General features: G+C 38.1%; 1 protein-coding gene across 5 annotated transcripts in view; it reads right to left on the reverse strand.

Annotated features, from left to right (window-relative positions):
* The window catches only part of SCLT1 (sodium channel and clathrin linker 1), a 218,943-nt gene that overhangs the window by 37,404 nt on the left and 160,055 nt on the right, over positions 1-21,484 (reverse strand). The gene's annotated exons all lie outside the window — the stretch shown is intronic.

Genomic DNA, 21,484 nt, shown 5'->3' on the forward strand with positions numbered 1-21,484 from the left:
CATTTCAAGCTATTTTTATGTATGGTGTGATGTAATGGTGTGGTAGGTAGCCTCTACAGTGGCCCCTAATTTCCCCGCCCTGTGGTATACACACTCCCACACTCAAGGGACTGTATCAACTTGCTTCTAATTACTGGAAAAAGGTTAAAGTGATGGGATGTCACTTTTAAGATTAGGTTAAAAAAGACCAGGACTTTTTAATTTTGCTTGCCCCCTACCTCCTCTCTCTGTCTATCTCTCGCTCTTTCTCTCCCCACCCTCCCTCTGAGGGAGGTAGGCTGTCATGTTCCCAGTTGGTCTATGAAGAGGACAAGGCAAGGAACTAATGTGTTCTGACAATAGCAGTGAAGACCTGAAGCCTGTCAGCTAGAGAGAGAGCTTGGGAGTAAATCCTCCCCTGGTGGAGCCTTGAGATAGTTACAGCTTCAGCTAACACCTTGATCGCAGTTCCATGAGAGATCCTGAATCAGAGGCATTCTGAGGCAGACCTGCCTGTATTCCTGACCCTCAGAAGCTGAGAAAATAAACGTCTGTTGCTTTCACCAATTAAGTTTTAGAGTAAGCTGTTAAGCAAGAGTAGATAATAGATAAAGGCTTTTAATCAAATTTGGAAGATTTTTGGCCTTTATTTCTTAAAATACCTCTACTCCTACCCCGCTTCCACCCATCTTTGTACTGCTTGATGTTGTCTTTCAAGCCACTGAAGTTCTGTCTTCATTCTTTTTCTCCCTATGCTTCCATTTTTGGATAGTTTTTTTTTTTTTTTCCTCCTTCCGTCTTTAAAGTTCTCCAATCTTTTCTTCTGCAGTGTATAATTTGCTGTTAATCCCATCTAGTAAATTTGAAAACTTCTGATATTATAATTTTCATTCCCAAGATGCCATTGGTTCCTTTTTTGTAAATTTCATTTCTCTCCTAGTCATCTTTATGTGTTACTTTACATCACTAAAGATATTTATAATTGCTGATTTAAAGTTCTTGTCTACTGGTTACATCACCTCTGTCATTTCTGGGTGGGTTTCTATGCACTGATTTTTCTTGGTTTTGAATACTAGTTTTGCTTATCTAGTATTAAAAGTGTTGAATTTGTCTGGCAGGCAGTTAAATTACTTGAGGACAGTTTGATTATTTTGAGGCTTGGTTTTAAGTCTTGTCAAGGTGACTTTAGGATATCTTTAATCCTGGACTGGAGTAGTGATTCTGGAATTTTTACTGCATGCCCTGTGTGTTCAACAAGAATTCTCCATGCTAGTAGTTGGATGTAACCATAATATCTTCCAGCCCTGGGTAAGTGGTTCACATTTTCCAGCTTATAGCTCCCCAGTCATTATTTGCCTGGCCTTCTGAAGGATTTTCACTCTAATGTATTGTGACTCGGATTTTAGAAACACATTCAAGAGGACCACTATGCAGATTTCTGGATCTCTTTCTTGTGTAACTCTCATCTTTTCTGGTTCTCTGCTAAACTTCAGTTAGTTCAGGCATCAAACTCTGATCTCTGTTCTCAACTGAGAGGGATCACTCACTGGGAGGTGGATGGAATCTCCCTTTTGAGGACTATGGTTCTAAAACTACTTGGAGGCAGAAATCCAAGGTGATTCTGGATTTCACCTTGTTTTCTTGTCTCTCATGGATCAGAGAGTCAACTGTTTCAAATATTTTGTCTAGTTTAATAGTTGCTTCTGGTGGGAAGTTAAGTCTGGCACAAGTTTCTCCATTATGGCAGGAGGTAAAGATTACCAGAGGACATATTTAGAGAGTTGACATCTGGCATTTTCCAGAATGAAAACCAAGCCACACTTTCATAAAGCACAAAATACAGTAACATGAAGCCTTTAATACACACATCACAATGAAATGATAGAAAAACAAAGAGAATATTTGAAGTCACAGGAAAAGAGATAACTTTCAAAGGACTGTGAGCAGATTACTTCTCAACAGAAGTAAGAGAGCCAGAGATTAAAAGATTGTTGTTTTTAATTTTCTGGAAGAAAACAACAGTCAACTTAGAATTCTATATCCAGCAAAAATATCATTCAAATATGAACATAAGGTATATATGGAGACTTTATTTTTCTGGGCTCCAAAATCACTGCAGATGGTGATTGCAGCCATGAAATCAAAAGATGCTTAGGCTTACTCCTTGGAAGGAAAGTTATGACCAACTTAGCATATTAAAAAGCAGCAAAGGTCCATCTAGTCAAGGCTATGGTTTTTCCAGTAGTCATGTATGGATGTGAGAGTTGGGACTATAAAGAAAGCTAAGCGGCCAAAAATTGATGCTTTTGAACTGTGGTGTTGGTGAAGACTCTTTTAAGAGTCCCTTGGACTGCAAGGAGATCCAACTAGTACCATCCTAAAGGAAATGAATCCTGAGTGTTCACTGGAAGGACTGATGTTGAAGTTGAAACTCCAATACTTTGGCCACTTGATGGGAAGAGCTGACTCATTTGAAAAGACTCTGATGCTGGGAAAGACTGAAGGCAGGAGGAGAAGGGGACGACAGAGGATGAGATGGTTATGGCATCACTCACTCAATGGACATGACTTTGGGTAAACTCAGGGAGTTGGTGATGGACAGGGAAGTCTGGCAAGCTGTGGTCCACGGGGTCGTTGGACACGACTGAGTGACTGAACTGAAGGTAAATACATTTTACAGACAAACAGAAGTTGAAATTTTATCACTAGCATATCTTCACTAAAGGAACTTCTGAATGATCTAATTTAGAAACTAGGAGGCCTTAAAAATATCTGTGAAAAGTCGAGAAGTGAAAAGCAAAGGAGAAAAGGAAAGATATACCCATTTGAATGCAGAGCTCCGAAGAATAGCAAGGAGAGATACGAAGGCCTTCCTCAGCCATCAATGCAAAGAAAGAGAGGAGAACAATAGAATGGGAAAGACTAGAGATCTCTTCAAGAAAATTAGAGATACCAAGGGAACACTTCATGCAAAGATGGGCTCAATAAAGGACAGAAATGGTATGGACCTAACAGAAGCAGAAGATATTAAGAAGAGGTGGCAAGAATACACAAAAGAACTGTACAAAAGAGATCATCACAACCCAGATAATCACAATGGTGTGATCACTCACCTAGAGCCAGACATCCTGGAATGTGAAGTCACATGGGCCTTAGGAAGCATCACTACGAACAAAGCTAGTGGAGGTGATGAGCTATTTCCAGTTGAGCTATTTCAAATCCTGAAAGATGCTTCTGTCAAAGTGCTGCACTCAATATGTCAGCAAATTTGGAAACCTCAGCAGCGGCCACAGGACTGGAAAAGGTCAGTTTTCATTCCAGTCCCTAAGAAAGGCAATCCCAAAGAATGCTTAAACTACTGCATGATTATACTCATCTTACACGCTAGTAAAGCAATGCTCAAAATTCTCCAAGTCAGGCTTCAGCAATACATGAACCATGAACTTCCAGATGTACAAGCTGGTTTTAGAAAAGGCAGAGGAACCAGAGATCAAATTGCCAACATCTGCTGGATCATCGAAAAAGCAAGAGAGTTTCAGAAAAACATCTATTTCTGCTTTATTGACGATGCCAAATCTTTGACTATGTGGATCACAATAAACTATAGAAAATTCTGAAAGAGATGGGCATACCAGACCACCTGACCTGCCTCTTTAGAAACCTGTACACAGGTCAGGAAGCAACAGCTAGAGCTGGGCATGGAACAACAGACTGGTTCCAAATAGGAAAAGGAGTACATCAAGACTGTATATTGTCACGCTGCTTATTTAACTTACATGCAGAGTACATCATGAAAAACACTGGGCTGGATGAAGAACAAGCTGGAATCAAGATTGCTGGGGGAAATATCAATAACCTCAGATATGTAGATGACACCACTCATATCAGAAAGTGAAGAAGAACTAAAGGGCCGCTTGATGAAAGTTAAAGAGGAGAGTGAAAAAGTTGGCTTAAAGCTCAACATTCAGAAAACTAAGATCATGGCATCCAGTCCCATCATTCACAGCAAATAGATGGGGCAACAGTGGAAACAGTGGCTGACTTTATTTTTCTGGGCTCCAAAATCACTGCAGATGGTGACTGCAGCCATGAAATTAAAAGATGTTTACTCCTTGGAAGGAAAGTTATGACCAACCTAGACAGCATGTTAAAAAGCAGCCATCACTTTGTTAACAAAGGTCCGTTTAGTCAAGGCTATGATTTTTCCAGTAGTCATGTATGGATGTGAGAGTTGGACTATAAAGAAAGCTGAGCGCCGAGGAATTGATGCTTTTGAACTGTGGTGCTGGAGAAGACTCTTAAGAGTCCCTTGGACTGCAAGGAGATCCAACCAGTCCATGCTAAAGGAGATGAGTTCTGGGTGTTCACTGGAAGGACTGATGTTGAAGCTGAAACTCCAATACTTTGGCCACCTGATGTGAAGAGCTGACTCATCTGAAAAGACCCTGATGCTGGGAAAGATTGAGGGCAGGAGGAGAAGGGATAATAGAGGATGAGACGGTTGGATGGCATCACCGACTCAAGGGACATGGGTTTGAGTGGACTCCAGGAGTTGGTGATGGACAGGGAGGCCTGGCGTGCTGCGGTTCATGGGGTCTCATAGAGCGACTGAAGTGAACTGAGACACTAGGAAACCAGTTCCTGCTGGAATGCTTGAGAAAGAAGAAGAAATTAAGAATAAAGAAAGTGGTAAATATATGGGCTAATATAAATGAACTGTAATTACACAAAACAATTAGTAAGGTGAAAGAAGAACATTACAAAGCAGACTTTAAAATCTGGCAACAATATAATTTCCAAATCTTAGGGTGAGAAGTGGAATGATGGGGAAAAAAAAACACTAAGTCAATAAAGAGGACAAGAAAGGAAACACAAAGAAAGCAATGACAGAAATATGGAGGTGGAAGTGTTAGTCACTCAGTTGTGTCTGACTCTTCGTGACCCATGGACTATAGCCCAGCAGGCTCCTCTGTCCATGGAATTTTCCAGGCAAGAATACTGGAGTGGGTTGCCAGAAGATTCCCTTCTCCAGGGGATCTTCCTGATCCTGGGATGGAACCCAGGTCTCCTGCTTTTCAGGCAGATTCTTAACCATCTGAGCTACTAAAACAAGGAAAACAAATCCCAATATACTTTAGATTACACTGGATATAAATGAACTAAATGATCTAAAGCAGAACAACATATTGTTTCTAAGAGACATATTTGTGGAAAACAAGTAATTAACAATAAAATAACTAAAATATCCCCATTTATTCAGGAATTTTAAAATGTAGTTATAAATAACATGAATTGAAAGAAGAAAAGATAAAAATTTAAAAATATTTAAAACTGATAATGGTGAAAATACTACATACATCAAAACATATGCTAAAGCTATGTCGGTATCTAGTGGAAATTTTATAACATTTAAGAATACATGCATTAGGAAAAAATGAAAACCTGTGAGACATGGCTCTATTTCAAGAAGTTAGAAAAGGAACTGCAACGTGAAAGTCTTATTTTGTCTGATTTAAGTACAGCTACCACTGCGCTCTTTCACTTTCCACTTTGAGCCTGTGTCCTTAAAGTTGTGGTGAATCTCTTATAGGCAGTATATAAATGGGTCTTGTTTTTAATTCACTCAGCCACTCTGTATTTTTGAATGAAGACCTCAATCCATTTACATTTGGAGTAATTATTGATATGTAAAAATCTACTGATGCCTTCTCACTGACTGTTTTCTGGCTGTTCTGCACTTTTCGTGCTCCTTTTTTCCTCTCTTGCTGCCTTCCTTTGTGAATTGGCGATTTTTCGTGACGATTCCCCTCTTTGTCTTTTGCAAATCTAGTACAGATTTTTGCTTTGTGGTTACCACAAGGCTTACTCAAAACACCTTACAGATAGAAAAGTCTATTTTACGCTGAATACAAAAATTTTGCTTGAATACAGAAACTCTACCTTTTTACTCCCCTGCCTCTTAAGTTTTTTAATGTCACAATCTACCTCTTTTTATATGGTGTATTCATTAACAATTGTATTCATTATGGTAGTTATAGTTATTTCTAATACTCTGGTCCTTAACCTTTATACTGTAATTATCAACACACCATTTTACAGTATTAGAGTTGTCTGAACTTGATTATTAACCTTTATCACTGTGTTGTAAATTTTCATATTACATTTTTTTAAAATTTCAGCTTGACGAACTCCTTTCAGCATTTCTGGTAAGGCATGTCTAGTGATCATGAATTTCCTCGGCTTTTGTTTATCTGGGAAAATCTTTATTTCTCCTTCATTTCTGAGGGATAAGTGCTAGATAGAGTGTTCCTGGTTGGCATTTTTTCCCCCTCCTCTCTCAGCACTCTGAATACATCATCCTATTCTCTCCTGGCCTGTAAAGATCCTACTAATACCCTAGTATGGGTTTCTCTATATAGGTTACAAACGTTTTTTCTCTTGCTGATTTTAGGAGTCTCTCTCTTTGCTTTCAGCTTCATGACCTTGAACAGCTAAATCTCTCAGGTTTGGCAAGTTTTCAGTCATTATTTCTTAAATAATCTTTCTGAAGTTTCCTTCTGAAACTCTACTGATTTGGATATTGTTTCTTTTGATTGTGTTCTATAAATCACAATGGATTTTTTTTACTCCAATATTCTTTTTCTTTGTTCTTTTTTAACTGGATTATGTCTTAATACTTGTATGTTTCCTCAAAGTTCCCATCCTCTAATTCACTGACTGTCTCTTCTGTTTGATTTACTCGTCTATTAATGTTCTCCACTGAATTTTACATTTTGTTCATTGAATTCTTTCACGCCAGAATTTCTGCTTGGTTCTTTTTTAGGATTTGTATCTCCTTAAATTTCTCATTCTGTCCCTGTATTGTTTTCCTGATTTCACAGAATTATCTTTCTGTGTTTTCTTATAGTTCACTGAATTTCCTTAAACCAGTTTTTTTGAATTTTTTTATTGGGTAAATTGCAGAGCTCCATGTTTCACTGTCTGGTTACTGGAGGACAATTGTGGTTTTTTTGGTGATGTCATGTTTCTTTGACTTTTCATGTTCACTGTAGTTTTGTGTTACTAGTTTTGTATTTGAGGTAGCAGTCATCTCTTCCAATCCAGAATGTCTTCAGATGAGAGATACTTTTTGTTAGTTTTGTTCTAGGTTCTGGGGCTTTCTCTGACTTTGCATGGATACACCTACTTTATGCTCCTTGAGGTAGAATTCATAAACTTCCACTCCAGTGTGTCTAAATTCACACACACACACACAAACATATATGTACTTTTTTTTCCCTCTAACAGAATTCTGTAATTTCTTCTCTGAATGCCTGGACTTCTACAAAGGTTCTCTATCCATGGGTGACTGCCCAAATCAGTTACCTCCAGGTGCTCCCAGATTGTAGCTGAAAGGGGATAGAGCCAGTTGACAGGCTTTGGGCAGTTCCACAGCCCATACAGAGGTCTGCAAGCCTGATAACCAGTGTGTGGCTGGGCAGGACTCCTCCTGTGTCCCTTCATGTACGAATAGTGTTAGGTCCCACAAACCCCATAGAGGCACTTTTGTCTGTGGATGGATGACAGTTTTGTTATTTAAGGGAGAGAAACAAAAAATGAGGGATATCTTAAGTACTATAATGTTAACTTCATTCCTCCAAGAGGATTCTAACTGGGAAATATGTGCATTTCTTGACTTCAGAGGTAGTTACATCGGTGTTTGCAATATACCTTTAAAAAAAACTGTACATGTTTTATGTATTTATACTGTATTATAAAAATTTAAAAAGAACAAATTTTTATGTTTATTTTAGGGTCCATGGAGGGTATGTCCATTGACCCTAATCTAAAAGATGTAAGAAAATTAAAAAGAATAATAAAAATTGTTTCAGACTCTTAAGAACTTCAATGCTTCTAAAACAGGAAAATATTAGTATGAACTAGAGAAATACAAGAAAATTGAGGAAATAATGGTGCTTGAGCTGGAATGCAATGTGGGCAAATATTTACACAAGAGTATAACTATGCACACTTGCTTTCATGATGGTTATAAAATATGCCCCCAAATTCTCTGAGATTCTTCTCAAAACACAGGGCCTAATTCTCACTTTGAATATGGGCTGGACATAGATTTGCTTCTAAAAATATGGTATGAAAACCAACGAGTGTGATAAGACAAGACTACAAATGCAGGAAATGAGAACTGCATCTAAAATTAAGTGACCAGAAACTTAAAACAACCTTGTGTGTGTATATATGTGTGCATATATATGTATATACACATATATAGATATATGTGTATATCTATATACACACACATATATATATCTATACATACATATATACACACACACACACACACACACACACACAAACTGCTAAATCATGACCATGGGAAATGCAAACCAAAAAACTACAACAGATACACACAAAAAAGAAAAAGCAACTCAAACACAACGCTAAAAATGGTCATCAAACCCAAGAGAACAAAAGAGGAAGGGAAGAAGAAAACACCTACAAAACCCAACCCCAAACAATTAAAAAAATGGCATTAGGAATGTACATAGCAATGATTCCCTTAAATGTAACTGAATTAAATGCTCCAACCAGAAGACATAGACTGGCTGACTGGATACAAAAACAAAACCCATATATATGCTGTCCACAAGAGACCCACTTCAGACTTAGGGACACATACAGACTGAAAGTGAGGGATGAGAAAAAGATATTCCACACAAATAGAAATCAAAAGAAAGCTGGAGTTACAATACTCATAACAGACACAATAGACTTTAAAATAAAGACTGTTACACAGGACAAGGAAAGACACTACATAATTAATCCTTATTCAATCAATCCTAGAAAAAGATATAATAATTGTAACTACATATATATAATCAACATAGGAGCACCTCCTATAAGGCAAATGCTAACAGCCATAAAAGGGGAAACTGATAGTAACACAATAGTAATGGTGGACTTTAATGCATCACTTACAACCAACAGACAGATTCTGAAAGAAAATAAGGAAATACAAGTCTTAAATGACATTTTATACTAGATAGAATTAACTGATATTTACAGAACATTCCAACCAAGCAACTGAACACACTTTCCTCTCAAGGGCACATGGAACTTTCTCCAGGATAAATCACATCTTAGGCTACAAATCAAGCCTTGCTTGGTAAGTTTAAGAATATAGAAATTGTATCAAGCATCTTTTCTGACCACAATGTTACGAGATTAGAAACCAATTATAGGAAAAATTTGTAAAAAACAGAAACACACAGAGGCTAAATAATATGTTACTAAACCGCCAATGGATCATTGAAGAAATCAGAGAGAAAATTAAAACAGTACCTAGAGGCAAGTGAGAATGAAATACAATGATCCAAAACTTATGGGATGCAGCAAAAGCAGTCTTAAGAGGGAAGTTTTTAGCAATGTAACTTTACCTCAGGAAACAAGAAAAATCTCTAATAAACAACCTAATATTACACCTAAAGCAAGCAGAGAAAGAATAAACAAAATCCAAAGTTGGTAGGAGGAAAGAAATCACAAAGATCAGAGCAGAAATATATGAAATAGAGATGAAGAAAACAATAGAAAAGATCAATGAAACTAAAAGCTGGTTCTTTGAGAAGATAAAATTGATAAACCTTTAGCCAGAATCACTGAGGAAAAAAAGGGAGGGGCCTCAAATCAATACAATTAGAAAAGAAAAAGGGGAAGTTACAATGGCTACCACAGAAATACAAAGGATCATAAAAGAGTACTACAAGCAATTATGTGCCAATAAAATGGACAATCTGGAAGAAATGGATGAACTCTTATGAAGGTACAGCCTTCTAAGACTGAACCAAGAAGAAATAGAAAATATGAACAGACCACTCACAAGAACTGAAATTGAAACTGTGATTTAAAAAGTTCTAAGAAACAAAAGCTCAGGAACAGATGGCTACACAGGTGAATTCTATCAAATATTTAGAGAAGAGTTAACACCTATCCTTTTGAAATTCTTCCAAAAAGTTGCAGAGGAAGGAATACTCCCAAGTTCACTCTATGAGGTCACCATCACTCTGATACCAAAACTACAGAAATAAAATTACAGGCCAATATCACTGATGAACATAGTTGCAAAAATCCTCAACAAAATACCAGCAAACTGAATCCAACAACACATTAAGAGAATCATACACCATGAGTGAGATTTATTCCAGGTACACAAGGATTCTTCAATATATGCAAATCAATGAATGTGATACACCACATTAACAAACTGAATAATAAAGATCATATGATCATGAAAATAAAATAACTCCATAGAAAATAAAATAACCCCATATAACCCCCCCAAACCCCATATGATCATCTCAATAGAAGCAGAAAAATCTTTTGACAAAATTCAACATTGATTTATGATGAAAACTCTTCAGAAAGTGGGTATAGAGGAAGTCCATCTCATCATAATAAAGGCCATGTAAAATAGACCCATAGCAACGTTCTCATTGGTGATATACTGAAAGCACTTCCACTAAGATCAGGAACAAGACAAAGATACACACTCTTGCCACTTTTACTCAGCGTAGTTTTGGAAGTCCTAGCCATGGCAATCAGAGAAGAAAGTGAAATAAAAGAAACCCAAATTAGAAAAGAAGAAAAGCTGTCACTGTGTGCAGATGACAAGATACCATACATAGAAAATCCTAAAGATGCTACTAAAAAAACCCACTAAAACTCATCAATAAATTAGGTAAAGTTGAAGGACACAAAATTAATACACAGAAATCGCTTAAATTCCTATATACTAAAAACAAAAGATAAGAAAGAGAAATTAAGGAAGCAATCCCATTTACCATTATGTCAAAAAGAATAAAATACCTAAGAATAAACCTATCTATGGGAATAAAAGATGTATCCTCAGAAAACTATAAGATACTGATGAAAGAAATCAAAGATGACACTAACAGATGGAGAGATATACCATGCTTGTGGATTAGAAGAATCAATATTTTCAGAATAACTATATTACCCAAGGTAATCTACAGATTCAATGCAATCCCTGTCCAATTATCAATGGCATTTTCACAGAGAGAACAAAAAATTTTACAATTTGTATGGAAACACAAAAGACCCGGAAAAGCCAAAGCAATACTGAGACAGAATAATGGAGCGAGAGGAATCAGGTCCCCCAGATTCAGACTATACTACAAGGCTACAGTAATCAAAACAGTATGGTACTGGAAATAAAACAGAAATATATATCAATGGAATAAGATAGAAAGCCAAGAAATAAACCTAGGCACCTACAGTCAGTTAATCTATGACAAAGGAGACAAGACTATACAATGGAGAAAAGATAGTCTCTCCAATAGTGGTGCTGGGAAAACTGAGCAGCTACATGCAGAATAAGGAAATTTCAACATTCTCTAACATCATACACAAAAACAAACTGAAAATGGATCAAGAACAAAGTAAGGCCAGATATTATAAAACTCTTAGAGGAAAACATAAGCAGAATACTCTTTGATATAAATTGAAGCAAGATCTTTTTGGATCCACCTCCTAGAGTAATGAAAATACAGACAAAAATAAACAAAAATTAATAAAAATAACTAAACTCAAAAGCTTCTACACAGCAAAGGAAACCATAAACACAAAGGAAAAGACAACACACAGAATGGAAGAAAATATTTGCAGATGAAGCAACAAGGGATTAATCTCCAAAATATACAAAACAGCTTATGAAGCACACACACACACAAAAACCCCAAACCAAAACAAAGACAGAAGACCTAAACAGACATTTCTCCAAAGAAGACATACAGATGGCCAAGAGAGACATGAAAAGATGCTCAACATTGCTAGTTACTAGAGAAATGCAAATCACAATTATAATGAGATACCACCTTCTACCAGTCAGAATGGTCATCATCAAAAAATCTACAAACAATAAATGCTGGAGAGGGTATGGAAAAAAGAGAACCCTTCTATGTTGTTGCTGGGAATGTAAAGTGGGTATAGCCACTGTGCAGAACAGTTACGGAGGTTCCTTAAAAAACTAAAAATAGAGCTATCATATGATCTAGCAATCCCACTCCTAAGCATATATCTGGGGAAAACCATAATTTGAAAAGATACATGCACTCCAACATTCACTGCAGCACTATTACAAAAGCCAAGAAATGGAGGTAATCTAAATGTCCATCGACAGAGGAATAGACAAAGATGTGGTACATATATATACAATGGAATATTATTTGGCCATAAAAAGAATGAAATGATGCCATCTGCAGCAATGTGGATACTTTTAGAGACAGCCATGCTGAGTGGACTCAGAGAAAGACAAATATTATGATATCTCTTACAAGTGAAATCTCAAAAAAAGGTATAAATGAACTTATTTACAAAACAGAAATAGAGTCACAGATGTAGAAAATAAATTTATGGTTACCGAGGGGGAAAAAAACAAGGAGGAGGGATAAATTGGGAGATTGAGATTAACATATACACACTACTATATATATATATATATATATATATACACACACACACACACACACACATATACATATATATGTATATGTATATAAAATAGATAACTAATAAGGACCTACTGTATAGTACAAGGAACTCTATTCAATATTCTATAATGTCATGGGAAAAGCATGTAAAAAAGAATAGCTATATATATATATATATAACTGATTCAGTTTACTGTAAATCAGAAACTAATACAACACTGTAAATTAACACTACTGTAATAACAATAAAAAATACATGTGTAACTGGGGTAAAATTACTTTTCAAAAAATCAAGTAGTATTCCTGAAGTCATGGTTTGTAAAGGGCATTAACAGTCTTTCTAGCCCAGACTATAAGCAACAGACAGGGTTGTATTAAAACTACTTGGACAGACTCAAGGGAGTTAAATGCAACATAATATGTCTTTCCTTTTGGCAAATACTTTGATCCATATCTCAGGAAATACAAACTAAAATAAAACACATTCACAATCAATAATCTACTGGGAGTGATTAGTTGGTGTTCACAAGTTACACATACAATATAGCAAAATCCAAGGATTCAAGAAAAGTATTTTATGGGCTAAGAGTATGACAGAGATGATTACAATCATAAATATTTTTCAGTAAAACATATTACTAGGCATTACAAAGGAAAAAAATGTTTCTCTGTATTTATATACATGTGTGTGCAGATACACATGTATCAAAAATAGCCTATCATTTCATGTCAGATTTTGCCACAAAAGTATATGAAGATAACTTAGGAAAAAACTGTTTTCTGTTTTTTTGAATTTAGAATTGCAGATGATGAACTGTAGACCTGTATAAATTTTTTTAAAGTCCAGAGCTTCCTCATGTATGACACAGGGAATGTGATGGTTAATTCTATGTGTCAAATTGGTTGGGCCATAGCGTCCAGATGTGTGGTCAAACATTATTCTGGATGTCTCAATTACAGTATTTTTGGATGAGATTTACATTTAAGTCACTGAACTTTGAGTAAAGCAGAATGCCTCTCATAATGTGGGTGGGCCTTATGTAATCAGTTGATGGCCTGAGAAGAACAAAAAGCTGATTTCCTTCAAGCAACAGGGTACTCTGCAACAGAGGACTTTTGGACTCAAACAGTAACACTGGCTTTCAGATTTCCAGCATGAATGCCTTTGGACTTGAAAAGAACAGCTTGACTATCTAGCCTGCCAGTCTTCTCAATCAGAGTTTGGACTTGCCAGGCCTCTACAATCACTTGAACCAATTCATTAAAACAAACCTTTACACACACACACACACACACACACACACACACACACATACCCCTTATTGGTTCTGTTTCTCTGAAGAACCCTAATATAGGGAGCATAACAGCATTTACTTCATAAAGTTTTTGTGATGATTTAAGGAGTATGTAGAGTGGCAAGCAGTGTATATTCAACATATAGCTACCTATCATAAATATGTATGTGGCTTCCCAAGTGGAGTCAGTGGTAAAGAACCTGCCAGCCCATGCAGGAGATATAAGAGACATGGCTTCAATCCTTGGGTTGGGAAGATTCTCTGGAGGAGGAAATGGTAACCCACTCCAGTCTTCTTGCCTCTAGGCAATTTTCTAAAATTCCATGGACAGAGGAACTTGGCAAGCTATAGTCCATGGGGTCACAAAGACTCAGACAGGACTTAAGTGACTTAGCACGCACATCATAATTTGTATTCTGATGTTAAACCTCATTTATTTTATATGGTTTTGTTCTTCCTTATGTAAGCATTGTGAACTGAACAACATCAAGAATTACATTATGACAAACACATGGTGGTAGCTTGGGACTGCATCAACTTAGTTAATCTGTAACTGTATTTCCCAGGATTCCGTGCCCTGCCTGGTCCTGGGCTGGTGCTGACCACAGGAGAAGTTTGTGCAGTAGCTGAGAAGGCTGGCAGGGTACCTGGCACCGTGGCAGCTCACGCACAGCTGCTGACATGTTAGGTCACTACAATGGTGTGGAGCACCACCTGAACCCACAGCAGTTCCATCTTCTGCCTCTTGTTAGACCTCCTCTCTCGGCCTCTTGGGTCATGTACAGACCCATGGTGAAGGGCAGCAGCCTCTCCTGCAGGTCATCCACAAAAGTGGTTTGAGGTGGAGGTGATGAGAGACAGGTGAAAACAGGGTTTCAGTCTGTCCTTGTGAGCGGTTTTCATCTGCATCCAGCTGTCCTTCACAACTGCTGGTTCAGAGACCCACAGTGACTTCAGGTTTAGCATCATTTGCAGAGACAAGTGCATTGACTGAATTCTCTACCAGTGCCACTGCATAAGGTCTAATTCCTACAATAAATTCCATATTCTATTACTATTCAGTACTACCCAGAGTAGTTCTGTTTCCTTGAAGAAACCCTGATGCGTACAGAAACTGGTACCAGAAGTAGTTCCAGAGGAATATAACGTTATGAATGGGTACTCTAACTGGTTGTGAATTAACTAGAATTCGTTCTATGCTTTGCTTAAATTTAAAGGTCAGTGGTAAAGGGGGACCCAGGTAATCCATGGTAAAAGAGTTAAATTATTACCTGTATCATCAAGTGCCAGTATACTGTAACATTTTGAATGACTAAATAATGACATGGAATGAAGAAAATAATGTAGCTTCCAGGTATAATGGAAGGCTCTGAAAATAAAAATAAAGGACTCAGAGTTTTAAATTCTGAGTTCAAAGTCTAGGTTAGGGGGCCAGAAGCTGCTATCTCTAGCAGTTGCAAAGCTGATTGTTCTGAAAATCAAATCCGAAGTCTAATCCCAGGAATGGCTGAATTATACCACAGGCTGAATGCATAACCTTGCAGGGTCTTTTTTCCCCTACAAGTTGAAATGGGGACATGTGGACAGACTCCAATGAAGCTGAAGCCTTGAAGCCCTAAATTCTGCAATGCTTTCTCTCAGAGTACAAGCAGTCCTTCCTCTCTATTTGGGAAGGTAAGTCTCCTCTGCCTGAAGAATTTGTAAAGGACTCACCTAAGGAGGTTGCCTTGCAACGAATAGGTGACTCCTTTCAGGAATTACCTTGCCATCATTCATTGCTTCTACATCTATAGCCAGACTGAAGTCTACTTAGCTATAGGACATGAGGTAGAAGACAAGACCTCTGAGGTGGCAGAAAGCACCATGATAATGACACGATTTTGCAAGTTTTACATAGAGATCAGAGAGTATGTGTGAGACTACATCCTAAGGGTGCTTGAACAACACCTAAGGGTTGTTTAACAAAAACCACTGGATGAGGCCATGTTTACCAACATGGGCTCACAAAGCAGATATTCTATATCCAATGAATTAGCTCAAGTATTTTGGTTTGCTTGGTTGGTTGAACAAAATCTGGATTCAAAGGTGACAGATAATGAATACTGAAATGTAAAAAGCTCCTTGTGCAGCATACAGCAGACTTTCTCAACCACGGCACTACTAACACCGTTGGCTGGAAAATTCTTTGCTGTGTGGGGCTGTCCTGAGCGCTGCAGGATGGTTACCAGCACCCCCGGCCCCTATACACTATCAATAGCGTCCCTGAATGTGTCTGAATATTTTCAAGACAAATGTTCCCAGGAAGAGAGGAGGACACACTCACCCCCATGTGAGACTCTGGTGTTGAGAAAGTTACCAGAGGTCAGGGAGACTGCCTCCTTCAGGAGGGTCTAGAGGACACTGCCTTCACCAGGACTATGAGAAATACAGTCAGAAGGGGTGTCTCATTATCCCTGAAGAGCTCTGTAGTGGCTATTCTCTGTGGGACAGAAATGACAGTGGGAACTGCTACCACGGAACTGGGCTACCTGAATTTAATGAAAATGATACAATTCTCAACAGCAAGGGCAAAGTAGTGGCCTTAAATCTCCAAAGCAAATGCAGTCATCATTACTGGAATGGCAGTAGAGTTCAAATAGTAATCAGCAGAATCTGATTTGCAGAGATCTTTGGGGCTTAATAATTTTATCACTGTCATCCTAGAACTGAAAGAGATGGGCAGTCTACTCAAGTTTTGTCTGATCTGCAGAAGAAAAGCTCTAGATCTTGTGAATAGCAGTGTTTAATCACAATAAGACAGTGTCATGGCTTTTTAACCAGTTCTCAGACTTGAATCTGTTCAGGTTCAGAGCCCCTTGAGTGAAGGAAGAAGTTGCAGGTTTCTTTGAAGGAAACTTTTATACATTCATATATACTTCCTCCTAGCCTTCCCCTAAAAAGGACCTGTGAAGAGTAGGCTGGGTAACCATGCAACGGGGAAGGGGAAATTCAGACACTTTAACGATTACTGGACAGGACAAATTCCTAGAGATTCTAAATACCACTGTGATCTATCAACCAGAGAAGTTATTGCAGGTGGGTCATCAAAGGACTTTTGACTTGAGCTGTCTCAGTGGGCCCAGGGTGTCCATAATCCTACTCTGTGGTTGCTTCCTGGTTCTGAGATACATAATTGGGAGACATATTAAGAAACTAACTGGCAAAATCCGTACACTGGTTTCCTAACCAGTGAAGTAAGGGCTATTATGATAGGAAAAGGCCCAGTAGCATTTGATGAAGTACAGTGAATAGAGGAAAAGTAGAATAAATGCTGGATTTTAACTTCATCTTCTTTCCAGAAAAAGCTGTTTCTATAATATCTTCCAAAGGTGACCAAAGAATTTTTTCTTTAATATCTTTCTGAAGGCATAGACTTTCAATATATTTGGTACGTTAACATTTACTGCAGATACTTTCTTTGATGAACTATCAATCTGTCACCACATAGGCCAGTGGAAGCTTCCTCAAGTTGGTTACTGGGTCCTTTTAATTTGATCCCAATAATCTTGATCTCTTCCTTGCTTTTGCTACCACAAAGTGCTTCCTAGGCTCATCCTATATGTTCCTATCCCAGATCTGTAATCAGTCATTTATCTAAGGAGTCCTGGTTTCTTTTAGGATACCTCATCTGCATCTGAATACTGGCCACTATATCTAGGTCCTTTCACTAGTCAAAGCCAGTAAACACCCTGACAAGGGTAGAATAGCATACGCACTGTATATCGTTTTTTTTTTTTTTCACTTAATATTTTGGATACTGCTCCATGTGTAAGTATGTTGACAGAGATTACACTATATCTCTATTTTATCAGGACAGGGGGTATTAACAAATGTATAATATTGAGGATTCTGACCAATTAACATATCTCTATTTACTTAGACCTTCTTTAATTACTTTTAATACCCTAGTTTTCACGTGAAAGTCTTATACATTCCTTGTTAAATTTATTCACAGACATTTGATATATTTTGATGCAATGTAAGTTATACTGTTTTTAAAGTTTTATTTTGAAATGTTTGTTGCTGGGATGTAGAAACACAACTGGTTTTTGTATGTTCACCTAACAATCTGTCTGTGAATTACTCTGGATTTTCTACACATACAATCATTATGTCAGTGAAGAATGACTGTTTTCTTATTTTCCAGTCTGTATACCTTTTATTTCTTTTTCTGGCCATAGTGCACTGATTAGGACTTGTGCTACAAATACTAACAGAAGTGGTAAGAGTGGTCTTGGGTCATCTTTCCAGTCTTCAAAGAAAAGCTATTAAGATTTATGTTTTGCTATTCAGAATAATCTTTGATTTAGAATAGATACCTTACCTTTATAAAATTAAGTAAATTCTATTTCTAGTTTGCTAAGAGGCATATTAAAAATAAAAAATGGATACATATTAAATTTTCTCAAATACTTTTTCTATATCTACTGAGATAACCTTATGATTTTTCTCTTTTAATAACTAATGTGGTAAATTACATCAATTTTTTTCTACTGCTTTAATAATTTTGCATTCCTTGGATAAAGTCAAACTGGTAATAATTTTTTGTTAGTTATTTAATGCAAATAGATGCTTTTTATAATTCATGTAACTTCTTTAGTCATGAGAGGACAGGTCCAAATTTTCTAGCTCACCAATAAATGGAAGCAAAATTTTCCTTTTCTTTCAAACTAATTCTAAATACATTTTCATTCCACCAAAACTGTACTTATTTTTATTATTAATAATCAAAGCACCACAGGGTACCAAACTGAAAGGTTCATTCTCAGTTCTATCTTACTCAACCAGTCACTAGCATTTTATAAAACATTATGGTTGGTGGTGGGGGCGGTGGGTTGGCCAAGCTGGCAGAGTAAGAAGACTCCAAGCTCACCTCCTCTCAAAAGTACAACTATCTGCAGAACAGCCATCAGTGAAAAAGCCCAAAACCTACCAGAAAAGATATACAACTAAAGACATAGTGAAGGAGCCACAGTGAGATGGGTAGGAGGGATGGACTCCTGATATAATCAAGTCTTATACTTTCTGGTGGGCAACCCACAAACTGGAGGATGATTATATTCAGAGTGAGGGTTCTGAGCCCCATGTTGGGTTCCCCAGCCTGGAGGTTCTGTACTGTGAACGCAAACCCACGGAGATCTGGCTTTGAAGGCTAGTGGAACTTAATTTCAGGAGCCCCACAGGACTGAGAAAAATAGACTTCACTCTTAAAGGGCACACACAAAATCTTACATGCACCAGGACCCGGGGCAAAAGCAGTAATTTGACTGAAGCCTGGGGCAGACTTACCTTGTGGGAGAGTCTCCGGGAGAAGTGGGGATGCCTGCGACTCTTCATGGGGACACAGAGACTGGTGGGAGCCATACTTAGGAGCTATCTATGGCACAGTTACTGATGCTTGTGGCTGCCATCTTGAATCTTCCCTCTGGCTCATTAGTGCCAGGACCTGACACCACCCAGCACCCTTTAGGCACCAGAATGGGGATGCCTCAGGCCAAAAAATTAACTGAGTGGGGACACAGCGCACTCATCAGCACATAGGCTGCTTAAAGACATCCTAAGCCCTCAGCGGCCTCTAAACATGGCCCTGCCCAAAGGACCAAGACTCAGCTCCACCCACCACCGAGCAGGCAATAGCCCTGCCATCCAGGAAGCCTGCACTAGCCTCCAGACCAGCCTCACCCACCAAAAGGTAGACACCAGAGGCAAGAAAACCATGATCCAACAGCCTGCATATCCAGTCCACTAACAGTAGGCCAACACAAGCTTTGAAACACAGCAATACCCCATAACCAACTGGGTCAAGAACCCGCCCCGGCTCATTAGCAATCTGACATCAGCTCTGGGATCCCAGGGCCCTGCAGCCAGATTCCAGGAAGCAGCTCTGCCTGCCACTAGTATGGCATTAACCCCAGGACCTAGGATCACCAATCAGAGGGGAGGCAACACCTCAGAGTCTTATAAATGCTGACTCTGCCCACCAGAGAGCCAGCACTAGCCCTGAGGCCCCTGAGGGTTCCACATGAGCTGCTTCATAACTGGGTCTCACTAACTAGTACACAGGAGCATCCATACAAGGTAGGGCCTGGCAACCAATCAGGTTATAGGACAACAAGCCCACCAGACTGCCACACAGTCAGCCCGTCACAACAGAAGGACCCACGCAGCCCTCTTGGGGGAACCCCTAGAACCCATAGTTTGAGTGATGAGAGGGGAGTGTACTGCTGGGACACATAGGACGTTTCCTACAGAAGGCTGCTTCTCCAAAGTGGAAAAGTGTGACTAACCTACCACATATGTAAAGATACAAATAGCAACTTAGGCAAAACGAGGAGGCAGAGGAATATACTCCAGGTGAAGGAAGAGATAAAATCCTAGATGAAGAAATAAGTAAAGTGTAGACAGACAATATACCAAGAAAGGGTTCAGAGTAATGACTGTAAAGATGATCAAAGAACTCGGGAAAAGAATGTATACAGAGAGTGAGAAGTTAGTAGCTTTTGTTAAAAGACAAAACATAAAAGACCAACTAAACAGAGATGAAGACTACAATGAAATGAAAAATACACTAGAAGGAAACAGGAGACTAAATGATACAGAGTAATGCATCAGTGAGCTGGAAGACAGAGCAAGGGAAATCACTGCCACTGTACAGATAAAGAAAAAAAGAATAAAAAGAAATGAGGATAGTGTAAGAGACCTCTGGGACAATGTCAAGCATACTAGCATTAGCATTTCAGAGAGAAAGGGTCGGAGAAAATATCCGAAGTCATAATAACTCAAAACTTTCTAAGCCCGGGAGAAGAAACAGTCCAGGAAGTGCAGAGAATTCCAAAGAGGAACCATACTAAGACGCATCATAATCAAAATGACAAAAATTAAAGATAAAGAGAGAATAGCAAAAGCAGCAAGGGGAAAGCAACAAATACCATACAAAGGAATGCCCATAATGCTTATTTTTCAGCAGAAACTCTGCAGGCCAGAAAGGAGTGGCACAATATATGTAAAATGATGAAAGGAAAACAAAAACAAAAACAAAAACCCTATAACCAAGAATCTTCTATCCAGCACAGTTCTCCTTCAGATTTGACAGAGAAATCAAAAGTTCTATAGGAAAACAAAAGATAAACTTGAGCACCAGCAAAACAGCTTTCCAAAAAATGTTAAATGAACTTATCTAGGAGAAAAAGAAAGGCCACAACTAAAAACAAGAAAATTACTGAATGGAAAAGCTCACTAGTAAAGGCAAACATAAAGGGAGGAAATCATCCACACAAAAAGCTAGTAGGAAGGTTAAAAGATCAAAGGAGTAAAATCATCTATATCCACAACAAGCAGTTAAGGGATACACAAGACAATCAGATGTAAAATATGAAATAAAAAATAGTAATCATGGAGGGAAGAGAATACAGGTATTTAAATTAAATTGTATTAAATTTAAATTTAAAAATGCAAGTATTTAAAATGCATTTGAAATTAGAGATCAGCAATGTAAAACAATGCTAAGATCATGGCATCCAGTCCCATCACTTCATGGCAAATAGATGGGGAAACAGTGGAAACACTGAGATACTTTATTTGTTTGGGCTCCAAAATCACTGCAGATGGTGACTGTAGCCATGAAATTAAAAGACACTTGCTCCTTGGAAGGAAAGTTATGACCAAACT

This window comes from Muntiacus reevesi, chromosome 13, assembly GCF_963930625.1.
Source record: "Muntiacus reevesi chromosome 13, mMunRee1.1, whole genome shotgun sequence".
Classification (NCBI taxonomy): Eukaryota; Metazoa; Chordata; class Mammalia; order Artiodactyla; family Cervidae; genus Muntiacus; species Muntiacus reevesi.